This window comes from Schistocerca nitens, chromosome 4 (genome assembly GCF_023898315.1).
Source record: "Schistocerca nitens isolate TAMUIC-IGC-003100 chromosome 4, iqSchNite1.1, whole genome shotgun sequence".
In the NCBI taxonomy this organism is placed as follows: Eukaryota; Metazoa; Arthropoda; class Insecta; order Orthoptera; family Acrididae; genus Schistocerca; species Schistocerca nitens.
The window spans coordinates 876,358,263-876,369,694 of NC_064617.1; the positions used below are offsets into that span (position 1 = coordinate 876,358,263).

The 11,432-nt window shown below is 49.3% G+C and overlaps 1 non-coding gene across 1 annotated transcript; it reads left to right on the forward strand.

The window, feature by feature from the left end:
* The first annotated feature begins 9,546 nt into the window (after positions 1–9,546).
* On the forward strand, positions 9,547–9,619 carry Trnat-agu (transfer RNA threonine (anticodon AGU)). The gene has a single exon. It is a non-coding gene; the product is annotated as a tRNA-Thr (tRNA).
* Positions 9,620–11,432: the final 1,813 nt, after the last annotated feature.

Sequence of the window (11,432 nt, forward strand, 5' to 3'; positions counted from 1 at the left end):
GTGGCGACACGCGGGTCCGACATGTACTACAGGACCGCGGCCGATTTAAGTTACCACCTAGCAAGTGTGGTGTCTAGCGGTGACACCACATTCCTCCCCCGCAAATCGGCGAACGGTCGTGAGATAAGGCTTCCGCCCGCCGTGGGGAGGACCCCATGTTGACGTATGCGATGAGGTGGGGAGCCTAACAACAGGCGAGGCCGTGCCACCCGCACCCGGCCATTCGGTCCGAGGGGAGCTAGGAAACGCCTGCAAACCTAGTCCAGGGTGCACGTCAACATGAGGTGGAGGCGCACGTAATGAGACAAGAGGGGCCGAAGGGTCGACCTCCATTGCGTCGGGGAATCCGACGCGCGAAGACGACATCTGGTCCGGAGCGGGCAAGAGGTCCATGGCGGAGGACAGCTGGTCACGGGAAGCGAGCGGCGGCGCGTGACCCAGGGAGGCGCCAGGCGGTTGCAGCGACGCGTCCACTGCGGGCGGCGCTGGAGGCGGCTGCGGCGGCTGCGGCGGCTGCTGCGGCGGCGGCGCGACGCCATGGGGCAAAATGGGAGGCAGCGTCGGTAACACCTGGGGATGAGGCGAGCCAGTAGATGGGTCCCCAAGGCGCCGACCTGACGGCACCGTCGCTGAAAGCAGACGGGGAGCGGCAGAACCCAGGCGACGACAGAGGCGCAGCTGATTGAGATGCCGACGCACCTCACCAGAGGCCCCCAAAACCAAATACATCGCGCGGCCGAGGCAGCGAAGAATGCGCCCTGCGAGCCAACGCCGTGAACCGCGATAGGTGCGATAATAGACAACGTCGCCAGGAGCAAAAGCAGAAGTCTGCCGCTGCACAGGAACCGGATGTGGCGAATGCAGCAAAGACATCAAGGTGCGATGAGAACGACCATGGAGCAACTCAGCCGGCGAGCGACCATCGCGGGGCTGAGAGCGATACGAAGACAAAAAGAGCAATAATGCGTCCTCCCGAGAATGCGACTCTTTCAATTTCAACATCTGTGACTTGAAAGTCCGGACCAATCGTTCCGCGGCACCGTTGGACTGAGGCGAAAACGGCGCGGATGTCAGATGTTGAATACCATTGGCCTTGCAGAATGACTGAAATTCTGCGGACATGAATTGTGGGCCATTGTCGGAAACAATAGTCTGCGGAAGACCTTCAATGCAAAAGATAGCAGACAAGGCTTGGATTGTGGCAGAAGACATCGTGGAAGACATCCGGACAACAAAAGGAAAATTACTGAAAGCATCGACCACAACCAACCATCGAGCATTCCAGAATGGACCAGCAAAATCGATGTGCAAGCGTTGCCAAGGGGAAGTGGCTTTCGGCCATGCAAAGAATTTCCGCGGCGGTGCGGATTGTTGTTCGGCACACGCCACGCAAGAGGAGCACATATTCGTAATCGCAGCATCGATTCCGAACCAAGTACAGTGCTGACGAGCAAGTTGTTTCGTACGCACTATACCCCAATGTCCTTGGTGAAAAAGCCGTACGACAGAGGACTGTAACGAACGTGGGACCACGACTCGGGATTGATCATTATCGGAACGCAACAACAAAACACCACGTCGTACAAAAAGTCTCTCCTTGTGAGCAAAAAAACGGCGAACCAAAGGATCTTCGATCCGTGACTTTGACAAGGGCCATCGCGTAGCAACAAAATGCAAAACAGTAGCAAGGACAGGGTCAGCAGCTGTGGCTGTAGCTACACGACGAAAATCAATCGGAAACGATGCGACCACATCATCGGTTTCCGAATCAATGAACATGCAAGCAAGTTCGGAAGAATCGAATGCTTTATCCTCAGCAACAGGCAAACGGGACAACGCATCAGCGTTTCCGTGCTGAGCAGTGGACCGATACAAGATATCGTAGCGGTACTGCGAGAGAAAAAGCGACCAGCGAATGAATTTCTGCGCTGTACGCGGAGGTACAGGCTTGTTCGGATGAAAAAGCGATGTCAAAGGTTTGTGGTCCGTGATGATGGTAAAGTGACGACCATACAAGAAGTCATGGAACTTGGTAACACCAAACACGAGAGCTAAAGCTTCTTTCTCTATCTGTGAATAATTTCTTTGCGCAGATGAGAGCAATTTGGACGCAAAGGCAATAGGGCGATCATGCGAGCCATCTTTGTGCGCAAGCACAGCACCGATCCCGAAATCCGATGCATCTACCATCAACAAAAGGGGTTTTCGGGGATCGAATGGCGTAAAGCAAGTATTTGAAAGTAACGCCGATTTCAACTGGCGAAAGGCGCGTTCGCATTCCGTCGTCCAGACGAACGGAACACCTTTACGGCGTAAGCGATGAAGCGGAGCTGAAATGGAAGAAGCATTGCGCACAAACCTGTTTGGAATTAATGCTAAAAGAAAGCAGGTGTGGATGCACACCCGAATGGCAGTCTTTTGAAGCGATACAAGCCAAGATGCGTGTTTACCACCAAGACGCGCTGGGATTCTTCGTCCACAGGTATCTGCAAGTACGCATCTGCTAGGTCCAATTTTGAAAAATATTTTCCCGGGCACAGTTTGTCAAAAAGATCTTCCGGGCGGGGCAAAGGAAAAGTTGCAGTCACAAGTTGTGGATTCACAGTTGCCTTGAAGTCCACACAAAGTCTCAGTTTTCCGGAAGGTTTTGGCAAAATTACTAAGGGTGAGGCCCAGAGAGAAGCCTGCACACGTTCAATTACACCTTGAGATTCTAAATCGTGCAATGTTCTTGCGACCTCATCACGCAATGCGTGGGGAACATTGCGCGCTCTGAAAAATTTCGGTTGCGCGTTGTCTTTCAATTCCAAATGTGCAGCATAGTTCTTAGCGCAACCAAGGCCCGGGGCAAAAATGTCTGCAAATTCGTCACAAAGACTAGAAACACTGGCGGAAGGCACAGTCTGATTCACGGATAGGACCTGATTTACTATAGACAAATTAAACAATTGAAACAAATCTAAACCAAACAAGTTCACAGCACTAGAAGAACGAAGAACGTAAAATGACACAAGTTTCGTTTGTCCCTTGTATGTTGCAATAAGGCTGCACTGTCCGAACACAGGGATCTGCTGTCCTGAGTAACTAGTTAAATTAACATTTGCGGCACGCAATGGCGGTGCGCCCAGCTGTTTGTACGTGTCGTGATTGAGCAATGAAACTGCAGCTCCGGTATCGAGCTGGAATGGTATCACTTTGCCTTCAAAGTCCAAGTCAACAAAAAGTTTATTGTCCTGTTGACGACAAGAGCGACTGTCACGCGCGATTTGAACTGATACAGGTACAGAAGCACTTGCGACTTTACGGGATTTTCGGCGACGTCGACGCACACTTTTGGTGGGACGAACACAGTCACTGTTAGCTAAAGTATCACTGGACGGGTGGGAATGAACTACATGAATGTCCATGGGTGAAGGTCCACGAGCCTGATTGTCCTGGGTTCGATTCCGGCGCGAAGCAAAAGGCCTGGAATTATTGTGATTGTCTGATCGAAGCTTTTTCTGGCAAACACTTTGAACATGTCCTTTCTTTTGGCAGTAAAAGCAAATAGCTTGGCGTGACGGGCAATTTTCACGCGAATGTCTAGTTGCACACCTCGGGCATGATTTCACTGCAGTTGCTTGCTTACGCGGCGCACGTGTTTGCGAGCTAGGCTGCCGCTGCTGTGCGGACGGGCGCGAGGGCCGTGTAGCGTCCCGGGCAGCGCGGCCGGCGGGCCGGTTAATGTGACACACTGCTGGCGAAGCTTCAAATGAGTCCTGAGCAAAGTCAAGTGTGTCTTGCCTATCCAATATGTCTATCACTTGTTGAAGGGAGGGATTAACTAGTTTCAAAATCTGTTCCCTTATGCGAACATCAGAAACGTTCTGTGCTATTGCATCACGCACCATAGTGTCTGAATAAGGAAGTCCACAGTCACATTCAAAGGCACACTCCCTAGTAAGTCCTTGCAAAGTTGCTACCCACTCCCTATTAGTCTGACCGGCCGTACGTTTTGTACGAAAGAACGTATACCGTTTTGCAACTACATTTACTGTTTCTTTGAAATAGGCATCTAAAGCAGACAAAATTTCTTCGTAGGACAGAGTTGCTACGTCGCGTCGGGGAAACAATTTCACAATCACACGGTAGGTAGACACACCGACACAAGAAAGCAAAAACGGCTGCCGCTCTTTACCTTGAATTCTGTAGGCTGCGAGATGAAAGTTGAACTGGCGAGACCACTCGTGCCAGGTCTCTTCGGCCGCCACGTATGGCCGAAAGGGAGGTGCAACAGCGTTTTGTGGCAGCGGTAGCGAAGAAGCGGCGGCTGCCGCATCGTTTTGCAGCGCACGTTGACCCTGGACGAGCTGTCCTAGGGCTTCCAATAACGCCTGCGTCTGCTGATTCTGCAAGCGAAAAAATTCGGACAGTACATCTGGAGATTGTGGCGAAGCCATGACACAAACGAATTAATACAAACTCTTTTACTCGTCGCCAAATAATGTTGTGTCTAGCTCATACAGCATAGACACAATGAGGTAGCTAGGTGCACGCTAAACTAACGCAGACGGGCTTGAAGTTCTGGAACATGAGACTTATTAATGAATAAGAAGAAAAGTACGTAGATGTTACTTAACTTTTATTCTCTTGTTGGAATACATCTCTTGAATAGTAGTAAGCTATAAGCACTGATACAAATGGCGCCTTGCTAGGTAGTAGCTATGGACTAAGCTGAAGGCTATTCAATCTGTCTCTCGGCAAATGAGAGGAAGACTTGGTAGGTCTAGTCGCAAGCAATGTCGTCCGTACAACTGGGGCGAGGTCATGTCCGTGTCTTGTGACCTGCCATGTGGTGGCGCTAGGTTTGCGATTACACAGTGGCGACACGCGGGTCCGACATGTACTACAGGACCGCGGCCGATTTAAGTTACCACCTAGCAAGTGTGGTGTCTAGCGGTGACACCACACTCTGGAGGTCATTTTGGAAATCGTTACTATCTTCTGGCGTTGCTACTTTGGTATAGATAATTGCATCATATGCGAATAGCCTTAAAGAACATCCGACGCTTTCTACTAGACCACTTATATACACTCCTGGAAATGGAAAAAAGAACACATTGACACCGGTGTGTCAGACCCACCATACTTGCTCCGGACACTGCGAGAGGGCTGTACAAGCAATGATCACACGCACGGCACAGCGGACACACCAGGAATCGCGGTGTTGGCCGTCGAATGGCGCTAGCTGCGCAGCATTTGTGCACCGCCGCCGTCAGTGTCAGCCAGTTTGCCGTGGCATACGGAGCTCCATCGCAGTCTTTAACACTGGTAGCATGCCGCGACAGCGTGGACGTGAACCGTATGTGCAGTTGACGGACTTTGAGCGAGGGCGTATAGTGGGCATGCGGGAGGCCGGGTGGACGTACCGCCGAATTGCTCAACACGTGGGGCGTGAGGTCTCCACAGTACATCGATGTTGTCGCCAGTGGTCGGCGGAAGGTGCACGTGCCCGTCGACCTGGGACCGGACCGCAGCGACGCACGGATGCACGCCAAGACCGTAGGATCCTACGCAGTGCCGTAGGGGACCGCACCGCCACTTCCCAGCAAATTAGGGACACTGTTGCTCCTGGGGTATCGGCGAGGACCATTCGCAACCGTCTCCATGAAGTTGGGCTACGGTCCCGCACACCGTTAGGCCGTCTTCCGCTCACGCCCCAACATCGTGCAGCCCGCCTCCAGTGGTGTCGCGACAGGCGTGAATGGAGGGACGAATGGAGACGTGTCGTCTTCAGCGATGAGAGTCGCTTCTGCCTTGGTGCCAATGATGGTCGTATGCGTGTTTGGCGCCGTGCAGGTGAGCGCCACAATCAGGACTGCATACGACCGAGGCACACAGGGCCAACACCCGGCATCATGGTGTGGGGAGCGATCTCCTACACTGGCCGTACACCACTGGTGATCGTCGAGGGGACACTGAATAGTGCACGGTACATCCAAACCGTCATCGAACCCATCGTTCTACCATTCCTAGACCGGCAAGGGAACTTGCTGTTCCAACAGGACAATGCACGTCCGCATGTATCCCGTGCCACCCAACGTGCTCTAGAAGGTGTAAGTCAACTACCCTGGCCAGCAAGATCTCCGGATCTGTCCCCCATTGAGCATGTTTGGGACTGGATGAAGCGTCGTCTCACGCGGTCTGCACGTCCAGCACGAACGCTGGTCCAACTGAGGCGCCAGGTGGAAATGGCATGGCAAGCCGTTCCACAGGACTACATCCAGCATCTCTACGATCGTCTCCATGGGAGAATAGCAGCCTGCATTGCTGCGAAAGGTGGATATACACTGTACTAGTGCCGACATTGTGCATGCTCTGTTGCCTGTGTCTATGTGCCTGTGGTTCTGTCAGTGTGCTCATGTGATGTATCTGACCCCAGGAATGTGTCAATAAAGTTTCCCCTTCCTGGGACAATGAATTCACGGTGTTCTTATTTCAATTTCCAGGAGTGTATATTGTAAACAGCAACGCCCCTGTCACTTCCCTGTGGTACTCCAGATATTATCAAACGATTCAAATGGCTCTGAGCACTATGGGACTTCAGTCCCCTAGGACTTAGAACTACTTAAACCTAACTAACCTAAGGACATCACACACATCCATGCCCGAGGCAGGATTCGAACCTGCGACCGTAGCGGTCGCGCGGTGTAGCGCCTAGAACCGCTCGGCCACTATTATCTTTACATCTGTCGACTTCGTTCCGTTAAGAGCGACGTGTTGAGTTCTGTCTGCAAGAAAGTCTTGAATCGAATCGCATGTCTGCTCCGATACTCCGTAAGCTCGTTTTTTTTTTTTTTTTTCATTAAACGGCAGTGCGGGACGGTGTCAAATGCCTTACTGAAATCAAGGAACACAGCATCAACCTGAGCGCCATTATCCACTGCGCGGCGAATCTAATGGGGGAACAGAACGAGCTGAGTTTCGCAGGATCTCTGTTGGCAGAACTCATGCTGATTTTTATAGAGGGGATTTTCAGTCTCCAAAACCGTCATAATTCTTGAGCATAGAACATGTTTCGTAATTCTACAACAGATTGATGTCAACGATATAGGTCTATAATTGTGTGTTTCTGTCCTAAGGCCCTTCTTAGAAACAGGAATGACCTGCTCTTTCTTCCAATCGCTACTTACCCTTCGTTGCTCAAACGATCTACGATAAATTAGTGCGAGAAGGGGAGCAGGTTCTTTCGCAGAATCTGATAAGTATGTCATCCGGTCCTGACGCCTTTTTACTAGTAAGCGATTGTAATTGTTTCTCTATTCCGCGTTCGGTTATCTCAATATCTGCCTTTTCGACATTCGTACGGCGCTTGAAAGGAGGGACAGTGTTACGATCTTCCGCGATGAAATAATTTCGGAAGACCTAGTTCAGTACTTCGGCCTTCTCTCTGTTCTCAGACGATTTTGACCCACTTGATGATTTTACATACTCTTGGGGTTTTTACTCAGATCGGTTGACAAAGTTTTACTTTGAAAACCACTGAACAATTCGCTCATTGCTTTCCTTACGCTCATTTTCACTTCGTTCAGCTTTTGTTTCTGAGCTATGTTTTTATTTCTCTTGAATCTTCGACGAAGTTCACTTTGTTTACGTAGCCATTTTCTACATGGCCATTAAACCATGGTGGGTCTTTCCCATAACTTAAGACCTTACTCAGAACATACTTGTCTAGGGCATATTGCGTGGTGCCTCTGAATTTTTTCCATTTGTTCTCATCTTCGTCTTCATCGCCGTATATTTGATGCTAACTGCTCAGATACTCTGAAATTTGCTTCCTCTCTTACTGAGGAAAAATATGTTCCTACCTTTTTTAACATTCTTTTTAAGATCCGTTGTTATAGATGCTATCACAATCTTATGATCACTGATACCTTCCTCTACGTTAACTTATTCGATAAGTTCAAGTACATTTTTTTCCAGGTCTAAGACATTACCTTCACGAGTTGGTCCTCTTCTTTACCTATCTACTCAAAGTAATTTTCGGACAGGATATCCAGAACAATGCCACACGAATCCCTGTTTCTGGTAGATGACGTAACACTCCCAATCTATACCTGGCAATGAAGTCACTCTCTATTACAACGGCATGATCACGAAAATTATTAATGATATTATGCAAATACTGTCTGAAGCGCTCTATCACTAGAGCTCATGACCCAGGCGATCTATAAAAGCATCCGATTACCATTTCTGACCGTTCTTTGCTACTTTACTTCACCCACATTAATTCAGAATCAGAATCCGTAATAACCTCGCTAGATTTTATCTAATTCTTTACTACAACAAACTCGCAGCCACCATTGACGACTAACCAATCCTTATGATAAATACTCCAAACTGAATATAGGATTTCGTTGTCATTAACATCCGGTTCCAATCAACTTTCTTTTCCTAATATTATCTCTGCACTATAACTTTTAGTAAGTGATACTAATTCTGGGACATTCCCTTGGATGCTCCTACACATTACTAAAATCATATTAAACTTTTCTGTCTCTGATCTGGAACGACGAATATTCTCTGAGGACCTTATAATTAAATGTTTCCCTGAGACATTTAAGTCTCTTTTTATTTTCTACGATAATGATCGAAGCAGACGAAATGAATCAAAATTTGTGGTGCGGCCGGTATTCGAACCCGGGTCTTCTTGTTCGGTGGGTAGAAGTGCTAACCATTGTACTACCACAGGACGATGGTCAATATTATTGCACGAAGTACCTAAGCTGAGTGGCCTCCCCAACACAAACTTCAATTCATTTAATTCATTAGATCTATTAGATCACCAAATGGTACAAGGACGTTCCATTACGTCCAATGCTGGGGTGCTTGCCAGTATTGGATGCCCTGGCAGTAGTGACAATATGCAAGGGAAAAATGAATTGGAGTTTGTGTTGGGGAGGGCACTCAGCGTAGGTAGTTCGTGCTGTAATGTTGACCACCGTCCGGCGGTGCTCTAATGGTTAGCATATTTGCATAGCAAGCAAGAAGACCCGGGTTCAAGTTCTATCCACAGAACAAATTTTAATTCATTTAGTCTGCTTCGATCATTATCGTCGATAATAAAAAGAGACTTAAATGTCTCAGGGAAACATATAATTATAAGATCAGTTAGATCACCAAATGGTACGAGGACGTCCCATTGCGTCCAAAGCTGGGGTGCTTGCCAATATCGGAGAGCCCTGGCAGCAGTAACAATATGTAAGGGAAAAATGAAATGAAGTTTGTGTCGGGGAGGGCACTCACCTTAGGTAGCTCGTGCAGTAATGTTGACCATCGTCCTGCGGTGGTGTTCAAATGGTTCAAATGGCTCTGAGCACTATGGGACTCAACTGCTGTGGTCATAAGTCCCCTAGAACTTAGAACTACTTAAACCTAACTAACCTAAGGACAGCACACAACACCCAGCCATCACGAGGCAGAGAAAATCCCTGACCCCGCCGGGAATCGAACCCGGGAACCCGGGCGTGGGAAGCGACAACGCTACCGCACGACCACGAGATGCGGGCTGCGGTGGTGTAATGGTTAACATTTCTGCCTAGTAAGTAAGAAGACCCGGGTTTAAGTCCCGGCCGCAGCACAAATTTTAATTCATTTCTTCTGCTTCGATCATTCTCTGAGGACGTTGTGGCTAATATATGCAGCCGGTTGCACCCAGTGCGCTCGATAGCCGCCGGCAGGGCCTCCTCCACATCACGGATCGAGACTCCCCGGCAAACATGAGTGCACACTGGCACTCTTTTCCGCTCTGCCTGCTATTTCCTCGAGGGGCTCCATCACCCGCCTAACATTGGAGCTCCCAATGACTAGCACACCCACCCACTGTACCTGTCCAGACGAGGCTGGAAAATCGACCGCTGCCCCAACATGAGAGGCATCCCGCGCTGGCTCAGTGTTATCAAGAACACTGGGTAACAGCACCTCGTCCCTGTTGCTAAGGCGTAGGGAGCCAGACGCGCGGCCTGCTCCCTGTTTCGCCTTCCGCCCAGCGACACGTGAGCCCACCACTCTCTGCCACCCACTGTCGAGTGTTGACGGAGCAGTCAGTTGTTGTGTATCAGAAGATGCAGCGGCGCCCGGGTAACCGGGGGTTTCCAACGGCACCAAAGGTGTCCCAGGACGTGTCACCAGCGCCCCGGTGTCACCACAACGTTGAGCATTAGCCAGGAGTATGTCGACGGTGGCCAACACAGCTTCCAGCTGTTTACGGACAGCAGCCATTTGTCCTTAAGTGAGCGGCCAAATTGAAAGTTTCATCTCTAGCACTGCCAGTGTTGAGCATGAAGTGTAATGTGTACAATACAGTAGGCTTTAGACAGTTATGTGTCGAGTAGAATTGTGGGGGATGAGAAAGACCCACCGTAGTTCGACATCCGTGTTATAAAGCTGCTACGAAAGCTAAGAGAGCTTCACTGGGAATTTAAACCTAGCCAAAGCCTCAGAGACAAACCAAAACTGAACGAATCAAAAATTAAAGAGAACCATGCTGAAGCGTTCAATGGATTCGAAAGTAAAATGCTTTCTACTGACTCGATATGATGTCCTAAGAAGTTTTGGCCTTCAATTGAATGCGTAAACGGATCGAAGCCATCCGTCCAGACCCTCTGTGAGCATAATGGCATCGAAACGGCGGACGACAGAGAAAAGACCGAAATACTAAACGTCTTTTTCCAGAACTGTTTCCCTGAGGAATATCGCACTGAAGTTCCTCCTCTAAATCGTCGCACAAAAATCGTCGTTAAAATGGGGGATATCGAAGTAAACTGACTATGGGATAGAAAAGCAACGTATATAGTTCATCGGGGGAAAGACTACTGGACTTAACGGCACACCAATACTATTGTACGAAGAGTGTGCGAAAGAACGTGCTGCTTTTCTAACAGGAGTGTACTTAAGTAGTTTGTACTTACTTATTGGAACAAAGCGCAGGTCATTAACATGTCCTGGAAACATCGACAAGAGCCTTTATTTCGGACGTCGGTTCAAATGTCTCTGAGCACTATGGGACTTAACTGCTGAGGTCGTCAGTCCCCCAGAACTTAGAACTACTTAAACCTAACTAACTTAAGGACATCACACACATCCATGCTCGAGGCAGGATTCTTACCTGCGACCGTAGCGGTCGCGCGGTTCCAGACTGTAGCGCCTAGAACCGCTCGGCCACTCCGGCCGGCTTCGGACGTCGGTCTGTAGTAGAATTTTGGAACGTGTTTTATGCTCGCGTGTTATGACATTTCTGTGGAACGAAAATTTCCTTTGTAGGGATGAAAATATATCCCGAAAACAACGATCGTGGGAAAACCAACTAGCTCCATACGTCGACGAAACCCAGAAAACAGTACATACCGGCGTCCAGGTTGATTCCACGTTCCTTAACTTCCAGAAGGCGTTAT